Raw genomic sequence first — 16,258 nt, forward strand, 5'->3', positions numbered from 1 at the left:
CCTGGTGAGCTTTTTCGCTGGCCTGGTTGATATTTTAATGAGTAAATTTGTATTTATTTTAAAACAGCCTAAACTTTTGAAACACATTGCCATTGATGTGTGGGGATTTTGGACCTTTCATTTTGTTTATTTGGTTTACATTTATATATGTGATCACAAGATAGTAACCCTTGTCCTACGGCAATTATGATGCCACAGGAATCATTTTGCAATCCTAGAAATGTTTTAGCCACTGATAATGTTCTCTGCTGATAACGTCAGGAATCATTTTGCAATCCTACAAATAATGTTTTAACCACTGATAATGTTCTCTGCTGATAACGTCAAAATGTGGTCAAATCCTAATATTTAGGTTCTCAGCAAAGATACCATTTTGTTATTATTTAAATATCAAAGTCCAGAGAAAAGAATACTATCAGATAAATTAAACATCACTGCTGATTTACTCCTTTGGGGTATAATATTTTGCATTTGTTCTTCTTTTTAATAAAGAAAATCCAAAATTTCCAAAGTTCTAAGTTAAGTTTTGGAGTTAAGTTTTCAAAAGAATTGTGAAGGCATATTTCATTTAGTAGATGGTTTCCACTGAAATAAACCTACTCTATACTCTAGTCTCTCTTTGAAAGGACAACAAACATTGGAGACTTGAGGAGTTCTCTTCATTCCTTTTTTGGTGTTGTTAGTACAGAAAGAACAAATAACTACACACTAGATGTGCCCAGGATGTATGACAGGGTTACCTGCCACTGCCATCCTTCTAACATTATTCCTTCCTACAGAAAGATCTAAAAAAAATGATTTTATTTGTTAATTGTATGTCAGAAAGGAAATTCAATGTGAAGTCTCGGGAGAGAAAATATCAGAATGGTTTGTACCTAGCTATTTCTTAAGTTATACAAATGACAGAAATCACTCACTGGGAAAAGTTAGTCTTAATTTCATTTCTTCTAAAACAACTTTCTTAGTTGACAACCATTTACCCAACACAATAAATATATCTTAGTTCAAATAAGATGAGTTGCTAAGTGATACTCATTGTAAAAAGTCAAAAAACTTAAAATGCCAGTCTCAATTCACATGTCTCATTATGTGTATAATATGAGGCCACCAACTACCCCATGGTAGAAGAATATTCCTCCCAGCAAAAAGCAGCCCTTTGAATTTATTTTAGTTGATTTGACTAAAAAGGGAACAGGTACCTCTAAGAGTGAATCACCTACTCACTTTGGTTGGTAAACAGAATGACAGAATGAGAGACATAGAGTAAGAATAATTTCCATTTTGAAAGCACTTCTGTTTAATGAGATTACAAAATAAAAAAAAATCCTCGCATACAGGGAACCACATGATGATTCTGAAGATTAGTTGCAGATATACAGAGTAGTAGAATAGTTTATTTAGAATACTGGCCAAGAGTGGAAGAAAGCTCTAGAGGTTATAGTCATGATGAATTTTATGAAAGAGTACCCTGAAGAGAAACGGGGTGGCTTGTGACTTTGTCAGGAGGTGGGCTGGTAGTGGCGTGGGACTAGCCTGTGAAGAGCAGCAAAACAGCCTTGGGTGTGGGGTGCGCATGCTCCGGGACACATCGTCATTTGCTTTCACTCCAGCCTTTACTCAAAGGGTACTAAGTTTCCTCTACTGAATTTCCCATCCTCTGGACCACACCCTAGCCAGAATTTTATAAACAAAGTAAAAAGTGCCCTGGTAGTGAGCCAAGCAGGGGTTCAACTAAACAGCAGTGTCTTATCCTTCCTGTTCCCTCACCCTGTCTCTCCAAATCTAGACCTTCCCTCATCTTCACAGGCATGCTAACCGACCTACTGTAGCCTGTCCAGTATTTTTATCCTGTACAGATTATATGACCAACACACAGCCTTTTAACGTTATCATTAATTTTTAAAGTTAGTATATAAAATAACGGGTTTCATTATAGCCTTTTAACACATGTATGTCAATTGCATTTAGTTCTTATTTTTTCCCTTCTTCCCAATACCCCCAGCCCTCCCCCACCCCCATTCCTTCTCCCCTCACTTGCTTATCTCTTTCCCTCTTTAATTATCTCTCTTCTATTGCTGTTGTAATCATGCAATTGTAGCATTGCTGGGAGACAGCGATCACATCAGATTTGGTTACAAATATAATAACACAAGAGATATTAGAAACAATAAAACCCCAAACATTCTTTTATTGACTAGAATAAGACATGGATGGAAAAAACAGACATCGATAAAGTTGGCATTCCAATGAGAAAGTGGAAGGAATCAGCAAGTTTTAAGCACCAACTGAAAATATTCACAATTCTGTTAATTACCAATTAGTTAAGGTCTATATTGCATTCCTACAATTAAAGAGGAGAATGATTTGGAGTACTTTCTGTTGGCCCCATTGTTCAAAGTTGCTGTGTTCATCTGTGCATAGACCTTCCGTGACGTCCTGCCACCTTACATGGTTGTCAGATACTTGGTCTTTATAGAAGACAGAATCATTTATTAAGACTGTGCTGCAAGGTTGAATCCATATATACATAGAACTTCCAAACAAAGTTTTAAAGTCTAACAAAATCACTACCATGATCCAATAAAAAAATTTAGAACATCTGATCTAGATGATGTGAAGAAATCTAATTATAAATCAAATAATTTATCCTATTTAAAATTAAGTGTTAAGTCTAACTTAATAAAATATTGTAATGATTAAAATAAGTTTAAATATCTAAAATTTAAAAGTTTTGGTTATATATAAATGCGGCTTAGTGCGGTGTCCATAATGACAGATTGTTCATTACTGAGCGTTGTAAAAAGTTCATCCTATTCCATCCTGCTTAGCAGTTCAATTCATGAGTGACTGACTTGACACAAAAGGGAAAGAGGAAGATTCCCTTTTTATTAACTAAATTTCACAATCTTACCTTTACGTCCCTAGAATCCTGGAAACTTCTTCCATTCACTTTTCTTTTTTTTCCCATTTTCCCCTTCCTGGGCTTTTTCTTGGCTATTAGAATTCAAATGGTGCATGCTTGAAGAAGGCTATAATCTTTGGGGTTGAAAAGCTCATTCAGTGCTCTCCTATCATCCATATTAGGGACTGATTCGAAACAGCAGTATTAAAGCAAACCACGGCACAACATAATTAAAATAATGCATTCTGAATAGGTAATTAAAAACCAATTGGGTATTTGTAATTATGCCTTTTTTGCTTGTCCCTGATGCCTTCCTCAGTTAATATGTGGTGCTATGTGCAGATGAAACCCAAACATGATGTATACAGGGTGTATCTTGCTACAAGGACACAGGACTTTCCTATGCGATCTTCCATTTCCTGCAAGGACTACAGAATTGAGGTACAAGTGACTTTTTGTTTTCCTCAAGTTGAGACCTTCTGTTCTCTTTGTTACTGGCTTTCATCCTCTGTCCCAGTGGCTGTAGCTCACTGTTTATTTATTGGCTGTTTAGTATGGAAAAGCATCCAGTCTTTCAACATGGACAACAAATCAGAGCAATGAGTCTGCCCATCACGCTACACTGGGTATCATCTTTGCCTGTTAGGCTCTTGGCTGGTTTTTTATTATACTTGACTGTCCTCAAAGTTTGGGAAATCTGACTGTGGGTTGTTATTTTCCAATTCTTATTAACACTTGCCAAATCTTTTGTCCTGCATCTTTATACTCATGACAGCTTCTAGGTCAAATTTTAGTTTTGATCACTGAATCTTTAGAAGGAAAGCTAAGGAACTGACATAGCCAACTCCTTTTTGGTGTTGGCAATGGATGCTGATTAGCTGTGGGCTAGTTGTTGAAGTCATAGCAACAAGTCCCACTTACTATCTTTTAGGCATCTCAATTAAGTTTCTTTGGTCTTTGGAAATATAACTACCAAAAAGTTTCATCTCCTGGAGAAAATGAGTATGTTCGGGACAACAACTTCACAGAGTTAATTAAGAATTCTTTTCCAAGGTTCATTTCTAAACCGGTAAGCTAGGAATTATTTGGGCTCCTTGATTTTCCTTTTATTTCCAGTTTTAATAATAGGCTTTGGATGGACTTAATCTTTTAATTTTAAACTGACTATTTGCCAAGATTCTGGGTGCTATTGCTGAGGCTACCAAGCTAAGTATATGCATCAATAACCAGAGGAAGAACACTAAAGTTGTTCACAGAAGCAACAAATACCAAATTGTATTTTCAACAGAGACTTGGCACAATTTTTAGTCAATAAAATTATTCTGAGAGAATACAGCTAAAGTTATTTTCTAGAGAAACAAATTTAGGAAAACCTCTTATTTTTATAATAAAACTGGATTAAACTAGATTTTTCTTTTTTCTTTCTTTCTTTCTTTCTTTTTTTTGCGACAGGGTTTCTCTTTGAAGCAGTCCTGATTGTTCTGGAACTCACTCTGTAGACCAGGCTGGCCTTGAATTCACAGAGATCTGCCTGCCTCTGCTTCTTGAGTGCTGGGATTAAAGGCATGCATTATCACTGCCCATCTGAACTAGATTTTTTTTTATCTTGCTAAAAATAACAAATAATTGTAGTTCTTGAGTACATGAAAACTCTTTTTATGTCATAAAATCATAAAGTTCAGACTTTTCTCCCAGAGAGTAATGGATAAACAATGTTATATTATCTTTATCAAGCAATTAAAAATATTTTATGTCTAATTCATTATTTTCTTAGCCAATGAACAATTTAACCTTCCTCAGCAAATGTACTTCATATTGGTTACACATTTGTGAATATTTTTTGGTGATATGTATGTATATGTATATATGCATATATACATTGTATGTATGAGAATTCAGGTACATTCATATCAGCACATGGTGTGAAGGTTGGAAGAGAATCACAACCTTTCACTTTGTTTGAAACAGGTTTTTGTTGTTGTTGATTGATGTATACACTAAGTTCACTGGCCTACAACACTCATAGGATTCTCCTGTCTCTACCTCTCCTTTTCCTGTAGTAGCATTGGAATCTTTGAAATAACAGTATGTGTTGTAGAATATTATTTTAAGTTGTATTACATTTGTTTATGCTGTGGAACATTTGTTTAATGATGCAAAGATGTGTTGCATTTTTTTTGTTGTTGTTGTTGTTTGTTTTTAGAGACAGGGTTTTTCTGTGTAGTTTTGGTGCCTGTCCTGGATCTCACTTTGTAGACCGAACTCACAGAGATCTGCCTGGTTCTGCCTCCTGAGTGCTGGGATTAAAGGTGTGAGCCACTGCTGCTCGGCTGTGTTGCATTCTTTTATGTTGCATTTGTGTAACTCTGGTAAGCTGTGTTACTTTGCATATCTAAAACATCTGATTGGTCTAATGAAGAACTGAACAGCCAATAGCTAGGCAGGAGAAAGGATAGGTGGGGCTGGCAGGCAGAGAGAATAAATAGGAGAAATCTGGGAAGAGAGAGATAAAGGAGCTAGAAAAGAAGGAGCAAGAGAATAAGGAGAGGAGGATGCTAGGTGCCAGCCACTGAGCTACACAGCCACACAGCCAGCCATGGAGTAAGAGTGAACGCAAATACACAGAAGAAAAGGAAAAAGCCCAGAGACAAAAGGTAAATGGGATAATTTAAGTTAAGAAAACCTGGCTAGAAACAAGCTAAGCTAAGGTCGAGCATTCACAAGTAAGAATAAGACTCCATGTGTGATTTATGTGGGAGCTGGGTGGTGGGCCCCCCAAAGAGGCAAAGAGTAAGAAAACAATCAATTACAGGTATGTGCTACTGTGCCTTGACTTTACTAGCCCTGGTATTTGGCTAGGTTTCCAGTACCAGATATGACTTCTTTCTTATAGAACAGTGGGTCTTAAGGACAACTGAGGAGCTTTGGTTGCTGCCAAGGTGTGCATGACACTACTGCAGCCTTAGAGTTATTGTGCTGGTCTTTGTTGTGGTTCATAGACATCACAGCTCGGTAGGATTGCCCATTGCTTCCCTTCTTTGTAAGTTTGAAGGGTGTCTTCTGGTACTATGAAGGAGATGTTCTCAAGGAAGAGGTTTTCAAATCAGTTCCAGCTCAGGGCATCTGGGTACTGTGTCTGAAGTGAATAGTGTCTTCATTCAAAATCTTAGAAAAATGTTTGCAATAGTTTTACTCATAGCCATTTAGAATTGGAAAACAATCCCAATGTCCTTGGACTGGTAAATAGATAAACAAACTTTGTGGCTGCCATGCAAAGAAATTCTACTCAACAGTAAAAAGGAAGAAATTACTCACAACATGACATGGGTAAATCTCAGATATATGTTAAATCAAAATGGCCAGATAGTCAAGGCTATCAACCCACTTCTGTGACATCCTAGAAAAGGCAACTTTGTAACGATAAATGACACATCAGTGACTAGCAGAGGCTAGAAGCAAGGTGATTATACAAACTATAAGGCAATTTTGGGGGAAGTTGTTTCATATCTTCACTCTGGTGGAGCTCACATTACTGTACATAACTAAGTAATAGAACTGGACTGTACAAAGGGTGGGGTTTACAGTTCAACAAAGTAGTATCCCAGCAAAAAACAGATCAAACAGAAACAAACATGACTAAGTATTACCTTTGGTTGATTTTGAGTGGTATAAGCCATGATTGTTAGTCATTTTATATTATTTAAAGTAACAATGCCAAAATAAAAATGACTTTTCTAAGTTTTTGGTAGATTAAAAATTACTTACAGAAAAGTTTTCCGTGTACACGTCTATGTTTTTAACAATTTTCCCTTCCATTTCTAGTTTCATCTATCGTGTGAAATCTGTTAACTATTAGACACAATAGAAGAGAGAATTTCTGTGAACTTCTTTCAATTACAATCATCTTTCATTCATCTTAATAAATAAGAAGTAAATATCATATTCAGTTTATCTTACAGTAAAAATGGATTACTTTTGAAGTGATTTAAAAGACGATCACCTTTCAAATGGTAAATGCTAACAAAAATCGAGTCCTTGGGCTGGTGTACTGGCATTCTGATTGAGAGGGAGCCTGTGGACTCTAACTCTTGAGCCCTGATACGTATGTCATCTTTTCCAGTGGTCACTTCACTGAAGCTATTGCTGGCTTAAATATTTTACATGCCATTTTTATTGAAATATGAAAACGCTGTCTTGTTTCTGCATTTTACCCATTAGAATAATTATTATTATATCCCTTCCAACAAATCCAATGATAAGTTTAAGAACTTCAATTTAGTTTGACAGAACATGTATACATTTGCTAGAATATTCCAGTTAGTGAAAATCAATCTTATACATATGAAAGATAATAATAGAACCTGTCTCAGAAGGCGAAAGAAATTGCTGTATTTCTGGGGTTCAGGTACTGGCATTATATTTATAACTATCTAAACATATCTGAAGCATCTCACCTAGTATACAAGCCACGATAGATGTTCAAAACTGAGATCTGTAAGCTTTATTATTTGTTGAAACAGTACAACTGATTATAGCTAAAGTGACAAACCACATAGCCACTATATACACCTACCAGGAGCAGCTCTTTCATTCTGAAGGCAAGAAGCAGATGGCTTTTATAGTATTACCAGCAATGCTATTAATATTGCATTTAGGGTAATAGCATTACTACTACTGAGATTCCTAGTTTTTATTATTTGTGCTTGATTTTGAATTAACAATGCAAATAAAGTAAAACTATTTATAGTATATTGATTGGACAATCAATCACTTAATTTTCAGCAGGATATATGAGGCAAAATTCATTCTCTTCTCCTTGTATTTGCCTCTGAACTTCTTTTATAGTTCCAATTTTATTAGAGTGACATTAATAACTCAGAGCCTGCAGAAGTAAGGCTTTAATAGGATTGATATTTGCTTTTGATCTTGGTTTGGAATTAGGATGCTGTACTTAAGAACAGAATAATTGACTCCATTGACGTATACATTCTGCTTATCCTACGGCATATAGAAAACGAGTTTAAATAACCTCATATGTGATATTTTGATTAAATATTCAGCAGTATAATTTGGTGCTAGCTCAAAAACAAATCCTCAGTTCTTGATATTAAAATAGAATTGAAGGAGTTTTTCCTGTTTGTAAACTAGTACTTCATAAAACTATTGAATTTATATTATTGTGGAAGTTGTTTCTTAGGGAAAGTTAAATTTTCTTCAGACCTTTGACTCTGACCATATTAATATTTTATTTAAGGGAAGACTGACGTCTGCTGCAAGTTAAGGGCAAATTTATTGAGAGAACTTAAAATAGATATTGGAATATTTTTTCTACAATAGTTCTGTGTTTCAGGTGTGCAATTTTTGACCTGAGTTGACAGTTTCATACTTTACATAGGCTCTGATGAAATAGATAATGTACTAGGCTTGATGAAACAGATAATGTACTAGGCTTGACGCCATCTCTAGTGGGATTTGATGTACAGGCTATGGCTAGCAGGAGTTCCCACTTCTTACTGTACATCAGAATCAACTGGAGAACTTTTGAAACCAGAACCTTGGCTCTCTCATACAGACCCAGCTCCAGCTGGTTTATATGAATACCCAGACATTGGTATTTTGAAGAGCTCAGAACTGGAATCCAATATGCAACAAAGATGGAGAATGTGTGAACTAGACACTGGGGTCACTGTATGTTTGGGGTGGTTGCAGTTCATGTAGGCATGTGCACATCTGGGAGGGGTGTTCACAGAGAACTGAGGTCAACCTCCAGTGTCTTCCTTGACTGACCTCCACCTTTTGTTTTGAAATAGGGTCTTTCAGTGAATTGGAGGCTCAGCAACATGGCTAGGCAGGGCAGGGCAGGCCAGCAAGCCTCAGAAATCTCCCTGTCTCCATCTCCCCAACACTGTGATTACAGTTCTAAACCCAGCCAAGCATTTTCTATGGGATTTGACTCAGATCTTCATGCATGCATGACAACTACTATATCAACTGACATATTTCTGTAATATCTAGACTTTGGTATTTTTCAAGAGCTCAGTATTTGAACCCAATATGAAACTATGGTTGGGGACATCTGAGTTAGACTCTTGCGTCTTCTACTGCTGTACTATTCAATGATTCAAGATCAACCTACTGCTGGAAAGACATAACAAACCCAAATTTTCATGACTCACACAATATGATCTTCTTTCTCTTTTAAGCCATAGCCCAGTGTGATTGTAGGTAAGGTTCACTGAGGCACTTTGTGGAGGAATGACACTCTTGGTTAGTATCATCATCAAACTTCAGGATTTTTCATACAGTAAACAAGAAAAAGGAGAAGAAGGGGGAATTCATGGCAGTTTCCTCACTCAGCTCTGGCATGACATATCTACTGCACACCACAATCTGTGAGCCAAATTTCATCAAATAGTAGCCTCTTGGAAGGTCAAGGAACTTTGGAATTCCAGTCTTAAGTGTTTACTTGAGATTTGAAAATGAGGGTTAGAAAAGAGTCCCAGGAAAGGGTCATGGATGAATTACCAAGGAACATTTGTTGGTAATAGGCCTTTAAAAAATTTTAGGAATATTAAAGGTATGAACATTGATTTTTACACAAATGGTAAGTGTTTCTTTCAATAGGGCATAAAAAGTCTGATAGTTCAGTGAAATTTTATTATTATGAAATATATTTGAATACTATGAAATCTACTTTGACAGTTTTTTTCTTAGATGTGAATATTTTTAAAAATTTCAGAATTCAAACTGTTCTAAAATATATTTGTTTGGATTATTACTAATAATTTATTGAAAATGAAGTATTATTTTAGCATTTTAACTTTATTTCACCAAGAGTTAGTATCATCTGTCACCTTCAGAATTTTTTTTTATAATTTTAAAGAATCATGCAGTTTTCAAGGTTTTAATTATGTAAGTACATGTCTGCTTATCTCCAGATGTATTAAGGACTATGGAATGTCATATGTTTTATTTTTTAACTCATTAATTATGTCTTTTTGTTTCAGTATAGGCTCTTCTACTTACTTATTATTAACTTGTGTATTTCACTCAAAGTCTATGAGTTGAATTCTCTATGTGAGTTATTTTCATCTTAAATAAGTCTCCATGTGATTGCCTTCTTCCAGACACATGGCAGGGTTTCGTAGGTGAAGTGGACTATTAGATCACCATCCTCCTATGTAGCCACTGCACAAAGACAAGTCTGTGGAACCCTCATTGCATGAATACACATCTTACCTCTGGTTGCTTCTGAATTGGTGATATACTGCATTTTTTTTCTTTTTTTAACCAAACCTTAAAAGAAGCAGTAAGGGCAGATTTAACACTAGGAAACTGGCTGGAATGCCTACACGTTTGAACCAATACTGAATTCAACATATTGAAGGATAAAATTTTGGCAAAAGAACTAGTGTAAAGTATTATTTAATGGATGTTAAAATTGAATGTTAGGTTTGAATTAGAGCAAGCCTATTTGTGTTCTCAAACAAAATGGCTTAATTTTAATTTTTAGCATAAAATAGAGTTTCACAACATTTAGTCCCACAGTGTTGGAAAGGAATCTTATATAAGATAGCAAATAAGAATGTTTTTTAAAGGAACCTAGTGCCCTTTGCATAGAAGTTAACTTGCCACTTTTAAAGTATACTTTATAACCAATTTGACTAAATAACTAATTAAGTATATTTTCTCTCCCAAACTATGAGTCTATGTTTTAAAACTTTGATTAATAAGTCTTCTTGTTTAAAAAAGACATAATACACACACACACACACACACACACACACACACACACACACACACACACACACACACACATTGGTTTTCCCTCCCTGTACTTCTCCCATTTCTTCTCCACTTCTGCTCCCATCCAGATACACCCCAACTCTGTCTTTAGTTAGAAATCAGACAGGCTTCTAAGGGATAACAATATGATACAATATGATATACTATGATATGATAAAAGTAAGGCATTGGGATAGGACAAAACACATAAACAGAAGAAGAAGAAGGTCCAAGAGACTCACTTGTTTGCACATACAAGAATCCCATAAAACACTAAACAAGAAGCCGTAGTATAGACCCAAAGGACACGCAGGGTAAAAAGAGAGAAGAAAAAAAAATATGAAACAAAGTATTTAAAAATGAAGCCCCGACACTACATTAAGAGATAAGGATGCTTCCAAAGATGCCATGAGTTTGTTTTGTGTTGGCCATCTACTGCTGGGCTTACCAGCAGTAAGCCTACCCTTAAGAGTAGTTTGCTTCCCCAGTGAGACTCTCTTGGAGGAAATGAAATTTTCATTTGTAAGTGGTTATCAATTGAAGATAGCTTCTAGGTTTGGGGTGAGGGCACTTGTGCATTTCTCCTTTCAGCTCTAGGACCCGATGTGGTGCAGACTTATGCAGGTAAATGCTACCTCAGTCTCTGTGAGTTCGTATGTGAGTAGAACCTGATGCGTTACTGGGCCTTGTTTCTTTGGATGTCCTCCATCCCCTCTGGCTCTTACACTCTTTCTACCTCCTCTTCCACAGAGTTCGCTCAGCCCTGAGGGGAGGGATTTGGTGCAGACATCCCATGTAGGGCTGAGTGTTCCAAGGCCTCTCACTCTCTGCAGAATGTCTGGCTGTGGGTCTCTGTAATTGTTCCCATCTACTGCAGGAGGAAGCATCTTTGATGATGGCTGAACAAGGCACTGATCTATGAGTACAGCAGAATGTCATTAGGAGTCATTTTATTGCTACATTCTTTTAGTAGAACTGAAGTATTTGGTTTTACCCTGGATCCCTGGGCTATCTAGTCTCAGGTTCTCTGTCATTCAAGCAGTGTCAGGCGTGGGTTTCATCTTGTTGAGTGGGTCTTAAGTCACATCAGGTATTGGTTGGCTAATTTGTGGCCCAAGCTTTGTGTCACCATTACATGAGTATATCTTGCAGGCAAGACACCACGATAAACCAAAACGTTTGTGCCTACTTTGGTGTTTCTCTTCTGGTAGCATTCAGAGTACCTTCCTAGACCACAGACACTAGAACATAGGGCTGAAGGCTTCATCTAGGTACCACTTCAACTTCACCGTGTTCAATGAGTTCTGTAGGCGTTGGCTTCAGCAATTGGGCCTTGTTATAAGTTTGTGGAGAACCATCTATATAGTCCTGGTAACAGCCTGGTTTATTTGGGGGTTCCCATGAGACCTCTTTGTGGAACAACTGAGTTAGATGTAACCCATCCCTGGAACTGGAAGCTACATTTGGTGACAAGTAATGGCCCGCTGGGGACTCTGTCTGTCTGCCCCATTATTTGGCGATTTCATTTAGATTGCCTTCTTCTATGTATATATTTTTGGAAGTTTCTACTGTATTAGATTTTCATGCTACCCCTCAAATTGCCCTTAATTTTAGATGTCTCTCTCCATATTCCCTCACTGAACCTCTCTTCCTTCCCCCTCCCCACTTGATCCTCCCATTCCTGCCCCCTTCTCATCCATCCATAACTGTCTCTTCTATTTACCTTTCTGAGGGAGATCTATCTGCACCTGTCCCTGGTCCAGTTCCTTGCTCTTTACCTAACTTCTCTGGTTTGTATGGATTGTAGCTTGGTTATCATTGACTTAACAGCTAATATCTACAGATAGGCAAATACATATCACATTTGTCTTTCTGATCCTGAGTTATTACCTCAATCAGGATGATTTTTTTTCCAGTTCCAACCACTTACCTGCAACTTTCATGATTTCATTTTAAACTATTGAGTAGTATTCCATTGTGTAAATGTACCAAATATTCATTACCCATTCATTTGATGAGGGACATCTAGGTTTTTTCCAGTATCTGGCTATTATGAATAGAGCAACAATGAACTCTGTGGAGCATGAAGTATCCTTTGGGAATGTACCCAAGAGTGATATCGCTGGATCTTGAGATAGACTGATTCCTAACTTTCTGAGGAAACACCACACTGATTTCCATAGTGGTTGTATAAGTTTCCATTCTCACCAGCAATCCACATCCTCACTAGCATGAGCTGTCACTTGTTTTATTGATGTTAGCAATTCTGATGAGTATAAGATAAAATCTCAAAGTAGTTTTGATTTACATTTTCCTGATAACTAGGATGATGAATATTTCTTTAAGTGTTTCTCCTCTATTGAGAATTCTCTATTTAGATCTGTACCCCATTTTTCAAATTTATTTTTTTTTATGCGCTTTGGTTTTTTGGCCAGCATGTGTCCCTGTGTAAAGGGGTCAGATCCCCCTAGAACTGGAAGACAGTTGTGACTTGCCATGAGGGTGTGTGGAATTGAACGCGGATCCTTTGGAAGAGCAGCCAGTGCTCTTAAACACTGAATCATCTCTTAAGTTCCTGTACCCCATTTTTAATTGGGTTATTTGTTTTCTTGTAACCTACTTTTCAAATTCTTTATATGTTTTGGATATTATCCCTCTATTGGATATGTAGTTGGTAAAAATCTTTCTCCACTCTGTAGGCTGCTGCTTTGTCCAAATGATGGTGTCCTTAGCCTTACAGAAGCTTTTCAACTTCATGAGGTTCCATTTATTAATTGTTGATCTTAGTGCCTGTGATAAAGGTATTCTGTTCAGTAAGTCCTTTTCTGTGCCAATGACTTTAAGGCTACTCCTCATTTTTTTCTTCTGTCAGGTTCAGTGTATCTGGTTTTATGTTGAGGTCTACAACTCACATATAGTTGTGTTTTTTGCAGGGTGGTTAAGTATGGATCCATTTGAATTCCTCTACACGCAACTGTCCAGTTTGTCCAGCACCATTTGTTGATGATGATACCTTTTTATCCCAATTTGTATTTCTGGTTTCTTTATCAAAAACCAGGTGTCCATAGGTGTGTGTGTGTGTATGTGTGTGTGTGTGTGTGTGTGTGTGTGTGTGTGTGTGTGTGTGTGTGTGTGTGATGTGTGTGTGTGTGTGAATTTATGTCTGAGTCTTCAGTTTGATTCCATTGATCAACATGTCTGTTTTTTGTGACAATACCATGCTGGTTTTATTACTATAGTTCTGTAGTACAATTTGAAACCAAGGATGGTGATAAATCCTGCAGTAGTCAATTTTGTAGAAAAAGTTCCAGGAGGTGCTGATAAGAGGTATATTCTTTTGTCTTTCACTGAAAAGTTCTGTAAATACCTGTTATGTTCATTTGGTTTATAACTTCAGTTAGCTCCAGTATTTCTCTATTAAATTTTTGTCTGAATGACCTGTCCATTGGTAAGAATCAGGTACTGAAGTTTCCCACTATTAGTGTGTGAGGGTGAATGTGTAATTTAAGTTGTAGTAGTGTTTCTTTTATGAACTTGGTCCCCTTGTGTTTCATGCATAGATGTTAATACTCACAATGTCCTTTTGGTGGATTTTTCCTTTGGTGAGTATCTAGTGTCCTTCCCTATCTCTTCTGGTTAATTTTGATTTGAAGTCTAATATTTTGTCAGATATTAAAATGGCTACAGCAGCATGTTTCTTAGGTCCTCCTTGTCAGAATATCTTTTTCTTTCCTGTTACGCTAAGGTCTATCCTTGATATGTTTAGAGGATGCAGCAGAAAAATGAATCCTGTTTTCACATCCATTCTCTTAGTCGGGTCTTTTTATTGGAGAATTGAAATGATTGATGTTGAGAGATACCAATGAGTAGTGTTTATTGATTCCTGTTATTTTGTTATTGTGATTGTATGTGTGTGTTTCCCCTCTTTTGGTTTGATAGTCTATAATTATGTATTTCTTGTGTTTTCTTGGGCATAGTTAACCCCTATAGGTTGGTGTTTTCCTTCTAATATCTTCTGTAGGGGCTGGAGTTATAGACAGATACTGTATAAATTTGATTTTATCATGGAATGTCTAATTTCCACATCTATTCTTATTGAGAATCTTGCTGGGTATAGAAGTCTGGGCTGCCATCTGTGGTCTATAGACCCTCTGCCCAGGCCTTCTGGCTTTTAGCGTCTCCATTGAGAAGTCAGGTGTTATTATATAGGTCTGTTGTTATATGGTACATAGTCTTTTTTCCTTTGCAGCTTCTAATATTCTTGCTTTGTTCTGTACATTTAGTTTTTTCATCATTATTTGTCAAGAGGGATTTCTTTTCAGGTACAATCTATTTGGAGTTCTGTATGCTTCTTGTACCTTGATAGGCATCCCCTTCTCTTGGTTAAGGAAATTTTCTATAATTTTATTGAAAATATTCTCTGTGCCTTTGACATGAGTTCCTTTCTCCTTCCCTTATGTCTATTCTTCTTATTTGGTCTTTTCATAGCAGCCCAGATTTTCTGGATGTCTTGTGCCTGCCTGTAGTTTTTTCATACTTAGCATTTTCTTTACTGAGGTATCCATTTCTTCTATCTCATCTTCGTTGCCTGAGATTCTGTCTTGCACCTCTTGTATTCTGCTGGTGAGGCTTGTCTCCAAAATTCTTGCATATGTTCCTAAATTTTTCATTTCCAGATATCCCTCAGTTTTGTTTGTTTTATTCTGCTTCCACATTCAGGTCTTGAAATGTTATTATTCATTTACATCTACTTTTTTTTTTTTGGTCTGTGTTTTCATAGGCTTTTAAATGGGATTTATTCATCTCCTCTTTAAGGGCCTCTATCATATTCATAAAGGCTATTTTTAGGTCTTTGTTTTGTTCTTCAGCTATGTCACAATACTGAGGGCCCACTGTAATGGGGTTGCTGGGCTGAGGTGGAGACACACTATCCTTGCTGTTATTGTATTTTTATGCTGGCATCTAGGCATCTGAATTTGGGAAGGTTGCAATTCTAGGTACTGATAGGGTCTTGTCTTTGTTGGGGAGATGTTTTGTTCCTTGGTTTCTCCCCTCTCTGGTTCTTAAGAGTATGTGATGGTTGTGTGTTACCTGGTAGGAAAGTCCTCTGGGATCCTGACATTTGTGGTCACTGGGGGTTCTGGGTAAAATGTGTTTATTAGGTGTTGGGAGCTGACAGTTAGGAATTAGGTAGGACTCGAGGAGCATGCCTGAAAGGGTCCGGAGGAGGGGGGAAAGCAGGGTGTTCCACCAGTATTTGCTTAGTCTCCTAGGAATGGGGGCAGAGAGTGAGGAGATGCCACAACAGGTAGTCTGCTCCAGAGCCGGAGAAGGGACGGGGGGATTTGATATGGAGGAGAGGAGGGAGACTGAAGATCTGAAGCTCATCTTTACTTGCTGAGCTGGCCTGCTTGCTTTTTTCTGGCAGGCTTGGCTGGTTGTTTCCAGAGAAGGCCTGCTGGAGTGGTGGGCTGGGATAAGAGAATGAGTGGGAAAGAAGGTTGGAGGAGAAGATCTACGTGATCTGCTAGAGGTGAGGGTAGAGAGGAGGGGGAGGCCACAGCAGGCATT

General features: G+C 37.2%; 1 protein-coding gene and 1 long non-coding RNA gene across 4 annotated transcripts in view; one reads left to right on the forward strand and one right to left on the reverse strand.

The window, feature by feature from the left end:
• Gpm6a (glycoprotein M6A) overlaps positions 1-16,258 on the forward strand; it is a 275,020-nt gene that overhangs the window by 12,721 nt on the left and 246,041 nt on the right. The window lies entirely within an intron of this gene.
• The window catches only part of LOC128119123 (uncharacterized), a 95,890-nt gene that overhangs the window by 7,978 nt on the left and 71,654 nt on the right, over positions 1-16,258 (reverse strand). The gene's annotated exons all lie outside the window — the stretch shown is intronic.

Source organism: Peromyscus californicus, unplaced genomic scaffold, assembly GCF_007827085.1.
Source record: "Peromyscus californicus insignis strain IS unplaced genomic scaffold, ASM782708v3 Scaffold_23__1_contigs__length_62951481, whole genome shotgun sequence".
In the NCBI taxonomy this organism is placed as follows: Eukaryota; Metazoa; Chordata; class Mammalia; order Rodentia; family Cricetidae; genus Peromyscus; species Peromyscus californicus.